This window comes from Cololabis saira, chromosome 7, assembly GCF_033807715.1.
Source record: "Cololabis saira isolate AMF1-May2022 chromosome 7, fColSai1.1, whole genome shotgun sequence".
Lineage (NCBI taxonomy): Eukaryota > Metazoa > Chordata > Actinopteri > Beloniformes > Belonidae > Cololabis > Cololabis saira.
Window position 1 is genome coordinate 17393679 of NC_084593.1, and position 19234 is coordinate 17412912.

General features: G+C 39.9%; 1 protein-coding gene across 8 annotated transcripts in view; it reads right to left on the reverse strand.

Annotated features, from left to right (window-relative positions):
* The window catches only part of si:dkey-237h12.3 (teneurin-3), a 236668-nt gene that overhangs the window by 178771 nt on the left and 38663 nt on the right, over positions 1–19234 (reverse strand). The window contains exon 1 of one of the 8 annotated variants that reach the window (XM_061724891.1): positions 2336–2565. The exons of the other annotated variants lie outside the window; for them this stretch is intronic. The gene's annotated coding sequence lies outside the window, so the exon portion shown is untranslated. Of the gene's footprint in view, positions 1–2335; positions 2566–19234 lie in introns of those variants that run through there. 8 annotated transcript variants of the gene reach the window in all.

The window sequence follows — 19234 nt, forward strand, 5'->3', positions numbered from 1 at the left end:
GCAATTATTGCAATTTCATGTCATAATTACATTTCCCAATAGACACCGATCCGAAGCTTTCAGTATGCAGCTTCCTCGACCGTATCAATTAACTTAGTTTTAATTGACAACAAAGGTTCACTGTCTCCCAGAACACCGGACAATTTTACACTCGTATGCTTTCCAAAAGCCTAATTAAGATTACATTAGATTTGCAGTGAAGAAGTTTTAGGAAAAAATAATGCATGCTTAGTCTTTTAAGGAGCAGGTGCCGACAGTCCTCTGGTTAGAATAATGGAAAGAAACTATATTTATATATTTTAAATATTAAAGTTTGAAGGCATCGATTTGGATAGGAAAGTTTGTGTGCGTATGTGTATGTGTATATATATATATATATATATATATATATATATATATATATACACACACTTGTGTGTATGTATACTGTATGTACAAACAAGTTTCTAATTAGACTCGACAGCGAACTTCAACTGAGGTAAACATAAATTCACAGGTCCACATGGAGAGGCTGAGCTTCGCCAGAGAGCAGACTCCTCATTCAGATATTACATAAATTAAACAGCAGTTCACCCTGACATTACATAAATTATGAAACCGTTTATCCAGAAACTGCACCATAATGCACAAAAGCCTTTGTTGGCGAAGGCTCTCCATGGCCCTGAGGTCCTAAACGTGTATTTGCCAGTGAGACTAAGAGCAGAATGACGTTGGCAGAGCTGCCTGGTGAAAAATGAGATTATAAAATTAAAACAAACGGAGAAAGAAAAAGAATTCCTCTAGACCTCCGTGTTAATGAGAAAACCAGGCAGCTGTCATACATTGAGAAAACCCATGCATTAAAAACAAGCCTGTGCATAGTATTGATAACCCATCAGCCAGCTGTGATTTACGACACTCAAGTTATCATTCATATTCTGATTGCACCTTTGCAGAATGTAGCTGTTAAAGCCTTACTTCACTTCTGCTAACATACACAGAACATCGGCGTGTATGGAGGGACATTTACGCCCTTCTCCTTGGACATAAAAGCCACTTTTTCAATGTAATTCCTACTGACACATATAAAGATGGCTGGACCGTAACGTGCCCACCTCCCTAGCACCCCGTCCACCCCTTCAATTACCTCAACACACCTGTACACAAAGCAGAAACGTCTCCAACTGAGCTGTGGACACATCAACGAAAAAGAGCAAATACTTAAGACCGCAGCGTTAAATGAAAGTAAGAAAGCAGAAAAAAAAAATGCTTTGCTCCAAGACTTCCTGAAAGCTGGAGAATAATTCATTGTGATGCCTCGTGAGATGCATTGCCTCCAGTAAGAAAGGCTTATTGCAGTTAGCTGCTCGCTTTCACCTGTCGCCCGTGAATGTATGTGGGGCTGCCACTGCGTGACCCTTCGCGGCACTCAGACTTATACCATTGTTGATGCATCTGCTCTGCTTACATCGGCCTCTACTCACTACACACCAATTACTCTTTGTCTTTGTGGCCATTGGTCTGCTAAGCACTTCAATCCATCTCTGTCTCTCAGGCCGTGACGTCAACCTCGAAATGATTAATCAAAGGCAAGTCAACGCGAGAAAAAAGGAAAAAAGCAACACCTATGGTGCCCCGCTCGCATACATTACCCATAATACTTCATCGCTGTCATTAAATACTGAACGTGTGATGAATTTACAAGGGAGCTGCAGGTTCTTCTGGAGCATGAGCAGATAACTGTAAGCATATCCTCCTTATCACTGAAGCAGCGTGAAAGCTTTAGGTAATAGTCTCGAATATTACACATCACACGCTTTTTCCATCACTTCTTTCACAGTACCAAACCAGTGGAATTAAATATCGGGGGACAAAAAAAGGAATCTTAAAGTTTAAAAATGTGTATTGTGGTATTAAAAAGATGCAAGCATTTCCTAGCTCGTGGCCATGTGCCAGGATCTGTGTTATCAGTTTACACGTGTTACAGGCTGCAGTACCATTTTGAACACAACACACACCCACCCCCTCATGGAAAGATCCACAAGGGGATTGAAAGGAATACAATAGACAGTAGATTCTTTGCTGTAACAATAAGGCCCAGGCTAAGAGCAGAGCTACTGGTACATAGCCCTCGTAATGCATTAAACATCCTTTCGCCACATCCAAGTTGTTAGACACACGCCATTCACGCTCAACTCCAGATTCGCCAGCACACATGTCCAAGAAAAAAAAAAAAAAAAAGACTTAACATACAGTCATAAAGAAATGGATTTCTTTTTTCGCATTTGAATTTTGATAGATTTTTTTTTTTTCTGTACATTTACAATGAAAGGATTGAAAGAACTTGGTGTGTTACCTTAGACAGTGTCTGTATCCCACTGAAGCTTCACTGTACCAGGGTCCAACCACTTCTTCTCAGTCTGCGATGCTGCTTTGTTTTGGCTCTACAAACGCTCTGGATCTCCTCCTCTTCCCCAACGCTGCTGCACGAGGCTCGCGCAGCACGGGAAAAACTACCGCGCTGACACATGGATGGCACTCAAGCGATGTCAAAAGGGTTAAAACCTAGTGGACCGGAAAGTCACACCAGCATCGTTCTAGTTTGCCAGCCACTGCTGCCGCACTCACTCCCTCGGCTCTCTCTACCACCTCCTCCTTCTCTTTCTCCTTTTTTTTTCCTCTTTCTTTTTTAACTGAACCTATCTCAGGGGCTTCTCCCCCTCCTTATGTGAGATGGTAGACAGGAGCACCGGGCGATTTGCACCACTCTATCATGGATCGTGTTACGCTGTCTGGCTGCAGCGGCAGTCACAGATGATAGGCTAGAGGAGCTTTGCGTGTGTGTGTTTACCCTTTTAAAAAAAAAAAAAAAAAACAGCAGCAGCAGCAGCAGGGAAGAGTCGAGGAGATAGGGAGGGAGAGGTGGGATCCCTCCTGTAAAACACTAAAATGATGAGAGGCATCCAAAAAAACATGATCAGACATGTACACTCATGAAAGAGGATGCTGCATCGCTGCATGCACACTTTAAAGTGACATTTTCAAATGGCTCTTGTCCACGCTTGTCACTATTTTGTTAATTACATCCAAATAACATCTTTGTTTTGCTGAAGTATATAATGGATATCCTTTGTCTCAGTTATTATTATTCATTTATGGTCCCCGTCCTCATTATTTGTCTCATTTTATCCACCAGTGCTGTAAAGTCCGGACTGAAGCTGTACAGATGCAGCAACCACATCCATCATCGACGATCGCACCACACTCTGCTGGTTTGATCACAGATGAGTTTGTGGATCAAACCAACGAGGACCCAAAAGATGATTCATCAATGCCACCGTTCGCCGCCAACAAACAGGCTGGAGAACGAAAACTTTCTTACGACCCCGTTCGCGTTGATTCAGTTGTCAACTGAGGTTTAATAACTTTTGACGGCGTTTGTTTCTTTTAATAAAGAGAGAGAGAGAGAAATGTTTTGATATCAGGAATAACGTTTGACTCCTATTGTGACAAGACAGGCTCCAGAAAGTTTTCTGAAAACTTGAAGTGAATGTGTCCTCGTTATTTTCTCAAAAGGAGCCTAAAAAAGATGACATAAATATCGCCACCCACTAGTCCTCTTACATAAGATGCCATATTTCTGTGTTAGAAACACACAGTAAATGCAAAACCAGTGAAAGAGCATCAGTTGATGATTGGATTTTTGCTGCCCAAAAGGGAATAAAATATAATTTTTGTCTAACCAGTGAAAGAGCTAATGGTGGGTGATATATCAGATGGAGCGATGTTATGTTGAGATTGGTTAACACTGTTGTTAGGCAACAACTGATGCCCTGGGGATTACAATAAATAAATTACACTATGTAAATTAGCACCACAATGACAATATCATGTTTTCATCTAATCATATTATGACTACGAATCGAACGTGGGAAGCAAATTAATCTTTCCATCCTCTGCTTTGCCACGATGGTTAAAGGAGACGCATGATGATGTTCTTTGAAAGTTGACACAGTTTGGTGTGATCAGACCTAAACGGTGACATGAATCGGTCACAGATTTGATTTGGTCACACAGAGATACAGAACAGAAACACCATTTCCAACTGCGTCTCTACTTCTCCGTGCAGAGAGAAGCCACTCGACTTGACAACACATGATTGCACGGTGAGTATCTGTTTCAAAACGGGTGTAAAAGTTTTCTGCTACTCACTTATGAGGTTTAACAAATGTAGCATAACGTGAAGTTGGATAAGAGATGAAGATGGGCTGGTAAGATGATTCTGATGTGATTAGAAGTGGAACTTTTGAGTTGATACCGACTTCAAACACCCAAATAAATGGGTTCAACCTCAGAAAAGTTTGTTATTTTTCCCATAATATCTCCACTTTGAAGTTACTGAGATAAGCAGTACTTGGCTGTAGAGACGGACACAACAAGATGACATTAATTAACAGTGCCCCAGTCAAGCATCAAACACAAAAAAAAACCAAAGTGTCAATATATTTCTATCAAAAACTCGATGATGGAGGAGCCACAATAAAACCTGAAACTGATACCACTTCCATTATACTTAGAAAGATGAAAATGTCTGATTCAAACAAAGAATGCAGCTGCAGGCTCAAGATTGTGTCATATATTGTAGAAGTTTATAGTTTTAATTTGACGTGTTGTGAATAAGTCAAAGACACTGTTACGTCAACCTCTGCTTTGCTTTTAAAACAATGAGTTTAGCATTTTGAATGTCACCTTCTTGGTATTTTATAAGTCCGACTGTGTACGCTGAGAACAAAAAAAGCTAAACAAAACCGCAGACTATTTGTCTGGCTGCATATCCTGTCCTGAAGCATACCGGTGCTTCATCATATATTTTACTGAAAATAATTGGAGACAATGATCATCACACTGAGTGCGTTTACATGGGAAGTTAAATTCCTCTTTAATTCAGAATTAAAATTAAATCCGATTTAAAATGAGTAAAAATGACCATGTAAACACCTAATTCCGAATGAAAATGGCCATTCCGAATTAAACTTAATTCCGAATAAGTGGCTTGTTTATTCTGATTTTAAATCTGAATAGAATAATTCCGCGATCATGTAAACACTCATTCCTCTTTAAATTAATTCCGGTCTTTCTGCGCTGCTCGTTCCCTCGCCCGTCTGTCTCCATGACGCTTATATTCCGCGCTGGGCTTGGTTTCCAAACAAAGTTTCAAGATGGCAGCACGCAGTAAACGGTGGTCAAGAGCAGAGACCATTTATTTAATAAATAGCTTGGAGGACCTGGAAATAATTAAAAGAACAGATGGCAGGAAACATCAAAATTGTGAGCTTTTCAAAGTTGTAGCGGCTAAGTTTGTTTTTCTGCCAGTAGACGTAACTTCCGGTCTGCCCTCCTATCCAATCAGAACCTTCCCAACCCCCAGACCTTAAAGGGGACCTATTATGAAAAACAGTTTTTTTCTTGCTTTAACATATATAAAGTGGTCTCCCCTCAGCCTGCCAACTCAGAGAAGGAGGAAAGCAACCAAATTCTGCAGTGTCTGTACAGCCGCCCGGATGAGCCGTCCAGTGTGATGTGGCTTCTACGAGCCGTTCAGATTCTGCTCCCGTCGTGACGTCACGACAGGAGCGATGCGTGAAACCACGCCCACAACTAACTCCGCCGGCCGGAGCTTCCGACATTTTTTCGTAGCGGTGTATCGCATCATTCGCGTCATCGCGTCAGGCAGCCAATCAGCACAGTGCCTCATTTTCATAGCCTCCCCACCCACTTAGAAGGAGGTTAGAAACGGTGAAGATAAAGACATGGCTTAGAGACTGAATTTCTAATTTATTTAGCAAAAACAATCAAAAGCTTGTTTTTAAGACATTCAAGGCCTGTTTAAAATAGGTATTAAATGCTATAATAGGTCCCCTTTAAGCGGAATTGGATAAAGCCGATCAAAGGTGTTTTCCATGTAAACCTCAATTCGGAATGACTATTTCCATGTAAACTCGAAGGAAAATAGTTTAATTCTGAAATATTTAATTTGGAATAATTAATTCGGAATTAAAAAACATCACGTAACCGCGGCCAGTGATCATCACACTGTATTAGAGAGAATGTGCAACTAGCGATCGAGGCCGCGAGCATGTAAGGAAAACGTTTACTGAGGTAACAGATCAAGTGAGAAGAAAGCTACTTTATTCCTATTGGGTTTTTTTTTTGCAGATGTTTTATCACTGTGTGGTTTCCAGCATCATCATCTGTGCTGGGCAGCAGGGTGAAGACAGCCGATGCCAACGGGCTCAACAAGCTCATCAGGAGGGCTGGCTCTCTCCTGGGAGGGAACGGCAGTCTCTGGCAGAGGCGTCTGAGCACAGGATGCTGAGGAAACTGCTAAGCATCTTGAACAAAAGGACACACTCCCTGAATACCACACTGGACCTGGAGTCGGAGACTGACACCTCCGAGCTGCTCGACACAACGCCACAGGAAGTCCTTCCTTCCCTGTGGCTATCAAACTTTTTAACTTTACCGGGACGTATACAGGGGATATGTTTTGAGAGAGAGGGAGGCTACAACCTCAGGGGTCAGTTTAATTTTAAAGTTCTCAACAGACGCACAAACACTGAAGAGTTTCTGTATGTCGACCTGCGGATGAAACTGTGGAACAGCCTGAACATGGAGCTAAAACAAAGTCAAAACATATCACCATTTAAAAAAAGATACAAAGAAACATTATATCCAAAATACAGATGCGAATAAACATGTAGATATGAACATTTATTAATATATGTAGATATAGAGATGTATATTATATGTTATATGTAGGTATGTATATGGATATATTGAGTTGTATTATACGTACAGTATTTGTGTATCTATATCTCTTAATATATACTGATTTATAGTTATATGTAGATATAGATTTATAGTAATTTGTATGTACTGTATATAATTGGAGGTAAATATATGAACCAATATATATATATAGCATATCTACTCTTATATAGTTATTGAAGTATATTGTTATACCATTGCTGTCTATTGTTCCCTATTATATTGTAGTATTATAGTAAAGTAATGATAATGTAATACTATACATTATAATTACTTCTATTAGTACATACATACATAGTAGCACAACTAAATGATGGGCGTTTGTTTTCTTTTCTTTTGTTTGCCTTGATTTGTTTGCTTCTGACTATATTTACATATACATATAATTGAGTATTATATCACTGTATTGAACAGTTATTGAAACTCACATTGTTAGATGTAAGAATGTTATATGTAAGATTCACTGTTTAGAGCATGTTGGTGGATCTGTGAACTATTATTATATGAAGTGCTGTACATATATATATATATATATATATATATATATATATATATATATATATATAAAAAGTAAAAAAAAGAGAATACAAATATATATATATATATATATATTTGTATTCTCTTTTTTTACTTTTTTGTACTCTTTTTTTATCATGCATGTTCGAAATAAAATCTTCAAATCAAAAATCAATCACTCCTCCCCTTTTTCTACATAGGACAATAAAACTTCATTCTGCACTTCAGTAAACTTTTTAAGCTCCTATCTGCACCTTATTTGTTGTATATTGTATTCTGTTACTATTCTCTGTATTACTTTGTTGTTGTTTGTTGTTTATGTCTTTGTGTGATTACTCGTTGTCTGTATTGAAGCCCTGGCACAATTTTCCTGCGCAATCAATAAAGTTCTTATCTTATTTTATCTTCAAAAATACTTTATGTTTCTTACTATAATTATTATTCTGATTAATATTATTGACCTCCTTTTACAGCCAAAGTCTTCTACAAACAATGTGCAATCAAAATATTGTCTGAACACTTTTGGTTTCTATATTTGCAATTTAGATATAAGAAGGAATAAAATAAACTGTTTAGTATGTTCATCTAAAGGACCTAAGAACATATGAATGAACATGTTTTACACCGTGACAACGTTAAATTGGGCAGGTTAGTGCCGGACTTTCTTCAGGTTAGGCGGCACTAAAATATCACTGAAATGTAACAAAAGAGAGAAAAATCTAATTTGAATCAAATATAAGCTTCAAGTCCCAGCTCCTCCCACCTCTTCCTCACATGTCTTTCTCCCCATTTTGAAGGGCCAGTTTTCGAGAGTCTGGGATCGGTCCAAGCCCAGTATGAGAGAGCCCTCCTGCAGCCATCTGGGTTATTTCGTTAAAGATTGGAAGGATCCTGCAGAGTCTCTCCGATAGAGCTGCTTCCACACTGATCATTGTGACAAGGAGTTCACATTTAAAATCTCTGGGAACGGCTGTGTAATTACACTGCATTTGGATCAATAAAAGGTTGAACATTGAGGCTGATTGTGTTAGCAGATATGCTCGTTGCAGCGTCTTGATCTCTCAATCCACACATGAGCCCAGATGTCATTTGTAACTCTAACCAGACACCTAATGCAAACGTATTGCCATTAGAATTCTTATGTTCACTATTTTCTGCTGTATAAGTGCTGGAACATACTATCACATGACGCCATACGCAGAAAATGCAATCAATCAGGTATGATTTTAAAATACTGCAGGGGGAGGGGCTTATTTTATCCATCTAATCTGTAATATCATATCATAATTGTGTTACAGGTAGGGCTGGGCGATATATCGAGATTTTAATATATATCGATATATTTTCAAACACGATATGGTACAAGACAATATTGTTTATATCGATTTAATTTTTTTTTATTTTTTTTTTTTTTTACATTTTTTTTTTAAATGATTTTGATATAGCTTATTTTGTGACAAATTGACTTGAATGTTTTATTTGAGATTTGCACAAATGTTTTGTTATTTGCACAACTGTCAACCTCAGTGGAAAAGTCTGCCTGTTACTGTCTACATTGTATTAATTGCACAGTGTATTTTAATTTAATTGCTATGCAGGAAAGGGATATTTGTTTTATTTTATTCAAGAAGCATTTTTATTCTATATATGCAGGCAGTTTATTTTTATTTCATTTGTTTTATACATTTTGATATTGTGCAGACCTCTGTTAATAAAGGAACCTGTGTGACATTTGGCACGAGGCTTTGTATTAAAACTGACTGTTTTTTTAAGGGTTTGCCTCAGAAAAAAATGAAGCTAACAGAGATGCTATGCTATAATGCTTTGGGGGAAACCCCAATTAAGGCACAGAAAAAATATCGAGATATATATCGAGTATCGCCATTTAGCTAGAAAATATCGAGATATGACTTTTGGTCCATATCGCCCAGCCCTAGTTACAGGGTTGTAAGATTGGCTGACATCTTTGTTTTCAAGAAGCGTACATATAAACACGTTTCATAGATTATAACCTTTAATGGTTATAACCCTTTTCATATGAGCCACCCAGGACATCTTGTGATATGTTTTAATCATTTCACTATTATTTTTATTATAGCTATTGGCAGCTTCAACCTCAAAGTACCTATCCACATTACTCTGTTTCTAAGCACCACAATCTTAAAAAATAAATTACTTACAACATAATTATTATTAATAATATGATTAAAGATGCTGTTAACTCAAAATTCTCCACTCAATAAACCTTGTCTTTAGATAGGAGTGTAATTAGTCATTCAGAGCAGCTGTGCATCATGTCTCACAGCCAAATCAATCAGGCATTTTTTTTTTTTTAAATAAATAAATGATCGTGTGGACACAGCAATCTGTAATAATCCACTTTTGTTAATGGCCGGGAACTAAGACAGCAAAGGACTGATAAGATTCCTTTGAAGGTGGACATCAAAAGTGATGCCTCTGGGGTTGAGAACAAGGGGAGGCTGCGTTGACATTTCCCCAGCGCAGCAACACGTCGACTCAAAGAGCCTCGTCACGCATATAGTCTCAAGTCAGTAACATGTTTGGAGTTTGGCCTGCTGCTCTTACGTAAATGGGTGTCCCAGATTTGCACCTCTTGAGTGAAATTCACATCGAGTGGCCCAAATTATTACATTCATCATCCATCCTGAAGATACGGTATTTGAGACCTCGTGTAAGACGGGCTATTTTAAGATGGCAGCATTTTTCTACATTAGTCACTGTAGAGCACCTTGGAGATTATGTCAATTTTGATTCTTTTGGGAATAACGAACGGCCTCGTTATAATTCCATGGGATGTGCCATAGTTAGGCGGCAGGCTTAAAATTAGGTGCATTCAAGTGCGGAAGTTAATATCTTATTCACAGCATCCTATCACGGGATAAATGTCCATTTATCACATTTCCACAATGTATTTTCAATGACAGCCTCCAAAAGAAGAAAAAAAAAAAAAAAAAAACATATTGCTTTAGGGCATGTGTGCGAACTCATTTACTATTTACAATTGAGCTAATGGGTATGGTGTGTAGTATAAAAGTGTGAAAACAGTGCTTAGGGTAACCAAAAGGATGGCAAGGGGGGCTTGGGTTTATTTTGCAAAAAGAGTTAATGGAAGCTTTTTTTTTTTTTTTTTTTTCAAATCACCCACTCACATTTACTCAATTCCTGTCAAAGCAGGTCTATCCCACGAGAACCCCCAAGATATGAGATCATCTATATAGTCAAGTCGCTCATTTTCACTACAGCAGCATGTGCAAACAAAGAAGCCAAGGGAAGGAGGGGGCAACAATATGCTATCCACACTGGCAAAAGATGCTGCGGTAAATTTCACTCGCGTAAACAATATGGGAAAGTGGCCAGGATTTTCTTCACATAATATGCTTAAATCTGCAGCTAAAGGGGAAACAGACTCTTGTTTCCACTAAAGAGCTGTTGCTAAATGGTGGCTATTCAGACTACTTTACAATTTTGACAAGCCAAAGCTGTCTGAGGTGCTGAGTTACTGTGGAGTGGGATGTGGGCGGGGGTGGAAGGTCTATTTGCTCTCCTTATGCACCATGGTCTCAGTCCAGCTGGCCTTTAGAATATGGATTATGTGGTGCCGTGGCCGGGCTCTCGCTCCATGGGGGGCTGGACTGGGTGCCCGGCTTTCACCAGACTCCCCACCGAGAGCCCTGGGTGAGAGGACGCTGAGAACTCCCTTGGTTCTCAAGACTGGATAATTGATAACTTGGCGGATGCTTCCCACACCAGCAGCATACGTCAATGTGTTGAAAGAAAGCCAGCAAATAGCAAGCCAGCAAAGAAAAATATGAAGTAAAAAAAAAAAAAAAAAAAAAGAAAAGTAGATGAGAGAAAAGGGGATGGTGGGTGAGTGGGTTGGTGGGGGATTGGGGTGAGGAACATTAACCGAGAAGCAGAAGAAAATACTGAGTGTAGCCGAACTGCAACACTACATTAATGACAGTCACAATGCCCTGCACTGTCAGGAAAAAGAAACAAAAAAAAAAGTGGAGGGAAAAAAATAGCAAAAGTACTCTGGGAGAGCCACCGTGGGGCAGATTTGCTTTCAACAAAAAAAAGTCAAGGGTGATAACAAGTACCCAAATGACAGCTCTGTGCCACTGCAGCCCCGGCTAAAGTTAACCAGAGGTCCTAATGTCGAGTGCAAGCCGGACACACAAAGATTTGAACCGTGGGGCGCTAAAGGCAGCTAGCACAGCATGGCTAAATGGGCCAGGTGATTTCCCATCTCCTCGACTGCCCTCGAGGCACAGCCAATCACTGCTGGGGAAAAGTGCCGCACCAGCCTGCCAGCTAGGAAACCAGTGAGTGGAAAAGGCTTGAGAGGGAGCTGGAGTCTATCTGGAGCCATGCATTATTCACATGCATCGCTACGGCACTAAGACCTCCACAAAGGAAGGGCCTCAGGTTCCATCAGTGCCGACTTGTTTCCAATGTATTATTGATGGCAACACTACACCCTATGTTTTTCCCCTGATTTACTGGACTCTATCATTGTTTCTATAATAAAGGCTATTTCCAGTAAAGTCAGAACAAATTGGGAGAATATTTCCAAGCATGGTGCCAGTGGAAGCTGCAGCTCATTGGAATCGGTTCGAAATGGCTTTAATTACACAAATCATGCACACGTACCATTACTGAAATAAAATATTTTTTTTGCAAAATGATTGGCCTCTTGCACACTTTCTGAGAATAATCAGTCATGCTAAAGGTAGTTTTCCATGCAAAATTAATGTCAGTAAGGAGACCTCGGGATAGACCTAAGTGAAATAAATGAGCTATCCAATTACCCCATTATGATCACATGTGGCCCCATCAAAAAATCTGACAAAACATACCCACCAGCTGCTCCCCAGGATTGAATTTCGATGTAACAAGTCACAATTTGTTAAGAATTTGTTTATTGTTTTAAATCAGTGCCTGTTTCTGTGCCTACTTGCACTCTGATACAGTCGTTTTTCAAGTTGGCAAGAAATGGACAGAGTCACCATCAAAATATGCACTTCCTTGACTTTATGAAAAAAGTCCAAGCACTTTTATAGGAAGATAAGCAAGCAAATGGATGAAATGACACACTATCTCTGTGCTGCAGTTTTGAATTGTATCAAAAAGCTAAATTATTCTTTATGATGAGATTTTTATCAAAAAAATTACTCCAGCTCTGCAAGTCAGAGGCTCTCCGCATGAATACCATGCACACATCAAAGATTTTTTCCTAAATCTCTGCAGGAAACACAATCAATCTGCTCAGTATGCAGGGCCGGGACAGTGGGTCATCTCTCCCTTTGAGGATGTCAACGCATTTGACCGATGTGCAGTCGATCCCCCAGATTGTGGCTAATCATCATTACCGGCTGCTGAAACAATGACTTTCCTTTAGCTCGCTCAGCTTTGGGAAGGACACGAGGGATCTGCTCGTTTTTCTTGGTGGCTTAACACTTGAGTCTGGATTTAAGGAATTAAGGCAGACTTGGACACAACAAAATGTGCACTCTGATCATCCATCCAAGTCATCATCTCTGGCCTGGCGAGCTCCGCGAGTCATGAATCACACACAATTTAGCATCGGTTTCTGTAATTTTGGGGGGAAAGTGTAACTGAACTGCCGTTTCAGAGGAGAGGCTTTGATTTTGCATATTTGTAATCTGAAAATAGATGACTGCTGCACATTCAAAAAAAAAAGAAAGGACATAGAAATTATAAACCAATAAAGAGTAAAACGGGGGCAGATGCATTGAAGGCAGTAATTCCCACAATGGACAGTGGATTATAAAAAATGACTTCTTCCGTACAGTGCTTAAAGGTTAGGTCTCTATTACACAGAGAGCAAAATGTCAGCGGTATCCCCTGAAAGAGTGGACTGTGATATTAATGGAGAGTCCTGGGAATGGGCTTTCCCTGACTGAGTTTCCTCTCTACCAGACACATTATTCATTTAGTTGTCAGCCTGCACCTGGTGCATGTAACACTAACATCTACAAACTAAATGATGGAGAGAATATAGCCCACCCTGGTACTCACCCAATGGTGAAATGAATCTTGTTCATGGAGAATAAAGCGCTGTAAGATTATCTGAAAGCTCTTCACCTACACAACGGAAGTTGTCACCCAGGACGTATTAGCATAATGTTCAATTTTAAAACTAATATTGTTTTTCTTTGGCTGCACCTCTGAAACTAAAAGTACACACAAACCCCCTATGTCACTTTTCAAGATGCACGAAAAAGATTGTATTTTTATTTTTTCTACGTAACAATAGGAATAATTATACATTTTCTGTGAATCCTGTTTCAACTGTGAAACCTCACCACTTAAAAGAACGCCATTGTATGAAAAAAAGTCAAAATGTAGAATGTTATCTTCTTTTTGGCACATTTTTTTTTATATTCAGTCTTCACCACAGACACTCTCATCAGGCTCCTCAAAGCAATTATCAAGCAGTTCTCCATGTAATCCAACCACGCAGCATCACTTAGGACATAAATGACACTGTATGTCATGTTCTGAGAAAATGCGATAGACCCGGACAGAATGACACGATGATTTAATATGTTACAGTGCGAGTCATCACTCACACAGCCACCACTTTATTCAAGATGCAAAATGGCTCCTGCATGAGGCAGACTGCAGAAGCGGATTATTTGTGAGTATTATTCTTTTGCTATGGTAAATACATGGTGTCATTCTGCAGAGAGTGGAAGAAAAATTCTCTCTCAAGCTTTTTTTAATGAACTCCCAAATGTCAACCCCATACTTCTTTCAAACTCCCAGACACCCTCTCTCCCCAAAGCCCGACTGTCCCTAGTGCATCTTCTAGTGATGTGAAAACCAGCAGCTCTAGTCAAAATCAGCCTGAAAAGCAATTGAAAAAAGGCTCCTTAATGAAAGCGGGTTCGAGGTGGGCAGTAAACAGGTGGTTTGGATTATTAAAAAGCATCTTTATGATTTGAGACATTTGATCGGTTACTTAAGCCGTGGCGAGCTCTGACTAAGGCTTGTCGTGGATAAGTCATTAAGTGAAAGTTAGGCCGGTCCACTGCTAAAAATTGCTTTAATCTTCTACATTTTATGACTCATTTGAAAATACCCTTCACTGCTGCATCTTTACGAAAAGTAAGAGCACTAAGAGAAAAGGGGATTACAGAGAAACACAATTATAGGGAAAAATGTCACTGTAATTTAATGGTTTTGGTAAGTGTGGCAAAGAGTCGCAAGCTGAGTTCAAATTAGAAGCAACACATTTTCTCTCAACAATAATGAGGAGCAGAGAGGGGGGAGGGTGGACATCCAATTACTGGAGTCCTGCGTGTGTCATCTTGACATCGCATCTGGGTTTCTTAAAATAGATGCAGAGACTACATTGCAGTCAGGATTGAAAAACAGAGACTTGGCAGTCGTAATGGTCACTCTTTGGGGATGAATCAATGCACAAGGCCACAAGAAACAACTCAACACAGTGTCAATATATCTATTTTGACAACCTCTGTCATTGTGCATTTACTGGTTGCATTGTTCAAACTAAAACTGAATCAGTGATGCTTCCTCTATACACCAATGTGATTACAGGACATGCTACTTCTTAATTTTTTTTTTGGGGGGGGGGGTAAATTACAATACTTTCAAGGCTCAACTTCAGAACATTAGAAAATAGACTGTGACTATTTTATCATGAATGTCCACTGAATAACTTCTGCATGTGGCAGCTCTGGATCAGAAGAAAGAAGAGTCATCGTCCACATAACCTGCAACATGACTCACACAAACTGTAGAGAAGACGATCCCTTTTGCCCTGCAAACCAATCAAATCGCTTTCTGCGGCATAAAGGTTTGTATACACAATACGATTTCAACAACTTGCATCTGCTAAATGTTTAATGTTAGGACTAGCGTGTGTAGACTTTACGATGATGAGACTTGCTGAGTTGCAGGATTTGACATAATAGAACAGGGGGCACGGTGGCGCAGCTGGTAGTGCAGCCGTCTCACACCCGGGGACGCTGTGGGCGCTGAAGTGCGTGTTAGTTCCCCCATGACTTCGGTGCCCACACCCTGGGTGTGGTTGGCGAAAGGGAGTTTTACACAGTGGGCTATACATGCCCCCTCTGGCCAACCGGGGCGCCAGATGGGGTGGGGAGGATCCGGCCGGAATAACGTGATCCTTCCACACGCTACGTCCGACCAGAGAAGCTCCTCAGGTTAAGAAGGAGACCTGTGCTCAGTGTTGGGCCCTCCCGGGGTTGGTAGAGGATGGCAATGCCCAGGACTGTCACTTAGGTAGGAGCACTGGGTGATGAAAATGGGAAAAAATCGGGGATACAAATAAAAAAATAAAAAAATAAATAAAATAGAACAGCATCATCAGCATACGCTGAGGGTAAACAGGAAACAAAACAATAAAATGAATGGGACTTTAGTGTTAGCTTTCATGTGTCTACAATACTGCAACACTACGGCACAAATTGCTAAAGCCTGATTTATGGTTCCACGTTACACCAACGCAGAGCCTACGCCGTAGGGTACGCGGCGACCCGCACCGTACGGGGCGCGTCGCCGCATACCCTGCGCCGTAGGCTCTGCGTTGGTGTAACACGGAACCATAAATCAGCCTTCAGTGTGTGCGCTGTCTGCTGTTCTGAACTTCTCTGTTTCTCATTTTGCTGGGACGCCAGGTCCCTCCGCCGAGACACAACTTTTGCGGTGTGCGTTCATTGTTGTGTCTAAAAATGATGCGCAGTGCCCACCCAATCAGAAACGGTACAGATATTTTGTGATTTTTTTTTTATATATATAAAAAATTTAAATTATAAAAAAATAAAGGATCCCCATAACCTTTGATTGGGTGGACAGGACGCACGTTTGGGCCCACCCCTGCCCCAAAACCGGTCTCGAGTTCCAGTACACAGAAGTCCGACGTGAGGATTATGATCGTATAGTGTGAGCAGACGGGAGCATCGGGTCGTACAGTGTGAGACCATAAATTGTGGGCTGTGAACTTTTGACCTCAGCGATCTAGTCGTGCAGTGTGAGATGGGGCTGAATCAACAGTTTAAAATATCGCACAGTGTATGCCCAGCTTTAGTCAACTTGAGATGTCATGCAGAGAGAACTCAAGGTAAGTGGTTATGATACCTTATACCACGGTCTGTGTGAATACTCGATTCTGATTGGCTGGCAGGTGTAGGTTAAAAGTGACAACCTACACCTAGAAAACAAGTTTGGTCAAACTGCCTGATAACTTTAATATCATTGCGCTGGATCAACTGCCAGGTGGTAACCACGGCAACGGAGATTCAGAGAAGAAGAGCCTGCTACCGCAGGACGGCGACATAGGTGATTTTGTGATTTATTTTCATTTATTTGGTGAATTTAACCATTTTGATGACTGGGATGCAGAAGAAGAGAGAAAAGAAAATAGCCGAGCGGAGCTGAACGGACTAGAATATCTCCCGTTGCTAAATCGTATCTCAGGTCCGTCCTAGTAACTGGAGAATCAACACTGTGTCAGTTGCATAAGGAGCTTATGGGACGGTAGTGATTGTTCCAGGTATTAGTCAGACCCTCAGGTTTTACCAAGGAAACTGAGTTATGGCTTGTTAAAAAACTTTGTAACTTACCAGGTTCCAACGGCTGCAGACGAGAGATTAAATAGTCGCTCAGCCGCTCAGCTGTGGCTTGTTATAAAACTAATGATTTACACTGAAAAAAATTAAAGCACGAATAACTGATTTAATATTTATGTTTTTTGGTAAGTGACCGTGGTATAAGCGGGATAATTCCCTTCCAGGTGTACATTAACATCGGCGTTGGACGGTTCACGCCCCCCCGTTGTCCATATATTTATGTTACACCTCGTCGGGCATTATCCCTTACATAATGTAGGCTTTGTCTGCATGTATAGTCAAACTAAATATTTGTGATAACTTGGTCGTAAAACCTTGTGGGATGGCTACACTTAATCTACTCAACATTGTACGATTGGGGCTATGATGAAAGATGCTTGGAACCATGGTAACTTGGTGGTTTGAACCATTGCCTCAAAACTACAAGGTTTCCAGTTCAGATCCTGCCAGTGTGGAGTCTGCACATTCTTCTGTGGATTTTCTTTGGGTACTCCAGTTTCCTCCCACATTTTAAAAACATACAGTATGTTAGGCTAACTGGTGATTCTAAATACCATCTAAAATCCTTCTTCCTCTATATGTGTTTCCCTTCAATCCCTTCAAAAACCCTTCAGGTCCAAGATGGACCCCTGTCTTTCTTCACAATGAGAGCTAGGTTAAAAAAAAGTGGTTATAGAAAATGAATTAATGTACAATACCCCCATGATTATTCCACAAAGGTGATACAAACAAGGACTAATGTATAATGTATATATACTGTATAGGGCTGGGCGATATGGACCAAAAGTCATATCTCGATATTTTCTAGCTAAATGGCGATACTCGATATATATCGATATTTTTTCTGTGCCTTAATTGGGGTTTCCCCCAAAGCATTATAGAATAGCATCTCTGTTAGCTTCATTTTTTTCTGAGGCAAACCCTTAAAAAAACAGTCAGTTTTAATACAAAGCCTCGTGCCAAATGTCACACAGGTTCCTTTATTAACAGAGGTCTGCACAATATCAAAATGTATAAAACAAATGAAATAAAAATAAACTGCCTGCATATATAGAATAAAAATGCTTCTTGAATAAAATAAAACAAATACCGTATCCCTTTCCTGCATAACAATTAAATTAAAATACACTGTGCAATTAATACAATGTAGACAGTAACAGGCAGACTTTTCCACTGAGGTTGACAGTTGTGCAAATAACAAAACATTTGTGCAAATCTCAAATAAAACATTCAAGTCAATTTGTCACAAAATAAGCTATATCAAAATCATTTAAAAAAAATGTAAAAAAAATAAATAAATAATATATATATTTTTTTTAAATCGATATAAACGATATTGTCTCGTACCATATCGTGTTTGAAAATATATCGATATATATTAAAATCTTCATATATCGCCCAGCCCTAATACTGTATATAATATATGAAACAGAGAGAGACACCTGTTCAAGTTTTTAACATCTGTTTCTTTTTTTTTTTTACTTGTCATAGCATCTATATTTGTTTATGATGTGTTATATTAAACTCAGTTTAGTAGTGTGACAGATTTCACCTTCAGGCAAATAAAGATGAAGACATGAGAAATTCACAGGGAACTATAAATAGAGGAAGTCTAACAAGGGTGAATTTACTTGAAAAATGTCCTCCTTAAGTTTAAAAGGAACCTGAAAGTCTGAAAGCGCAATGACAGCAGTCAGAACTGAGATGTGTTGGAATGTAGTTCTGCATTTCTCTCTCCGGGAAGCCATCTCCCAAACAGCCATTTTTCTTTTGCACCTCCGGAGATGCCATGCAAAAACTCTGATCCTGCGGGTAAATCAGAACAAGACAATAGACGGAAACTGCTCTAACCTATTTGCCAAATGGTCTGTCATGTAATGCCCCGGCGCTGTTCTTTTGTCTAATCCTTCTGCTGAGGCCCCTAAAAGGATACGTCGCTCTAATAAGATGAATGGGCTTTGACCCTGGAGCTGCTAAAAGCCAACCTGGCCAATTTATCTGAGTGACCTCTACTCTTGGCAGAGACAGCGTCACCTCTCTTGGAATGCTTTAGGCCTAATCAATACCCCAGGGGGAAAACAATCCAAAGAAGCAGTGTCTGGAATTTAGGATTCAGCAACTTATTGCCTTATTATGACCCTGGATTATGTTCTTAATATCCCAGATTAGCATTTGCCGCTCTTTCTTTTGTATTTGCTTTGCTGAGTCTTTGAGTGCAGTAACAAATGAAACCCTACCAACAATAACTA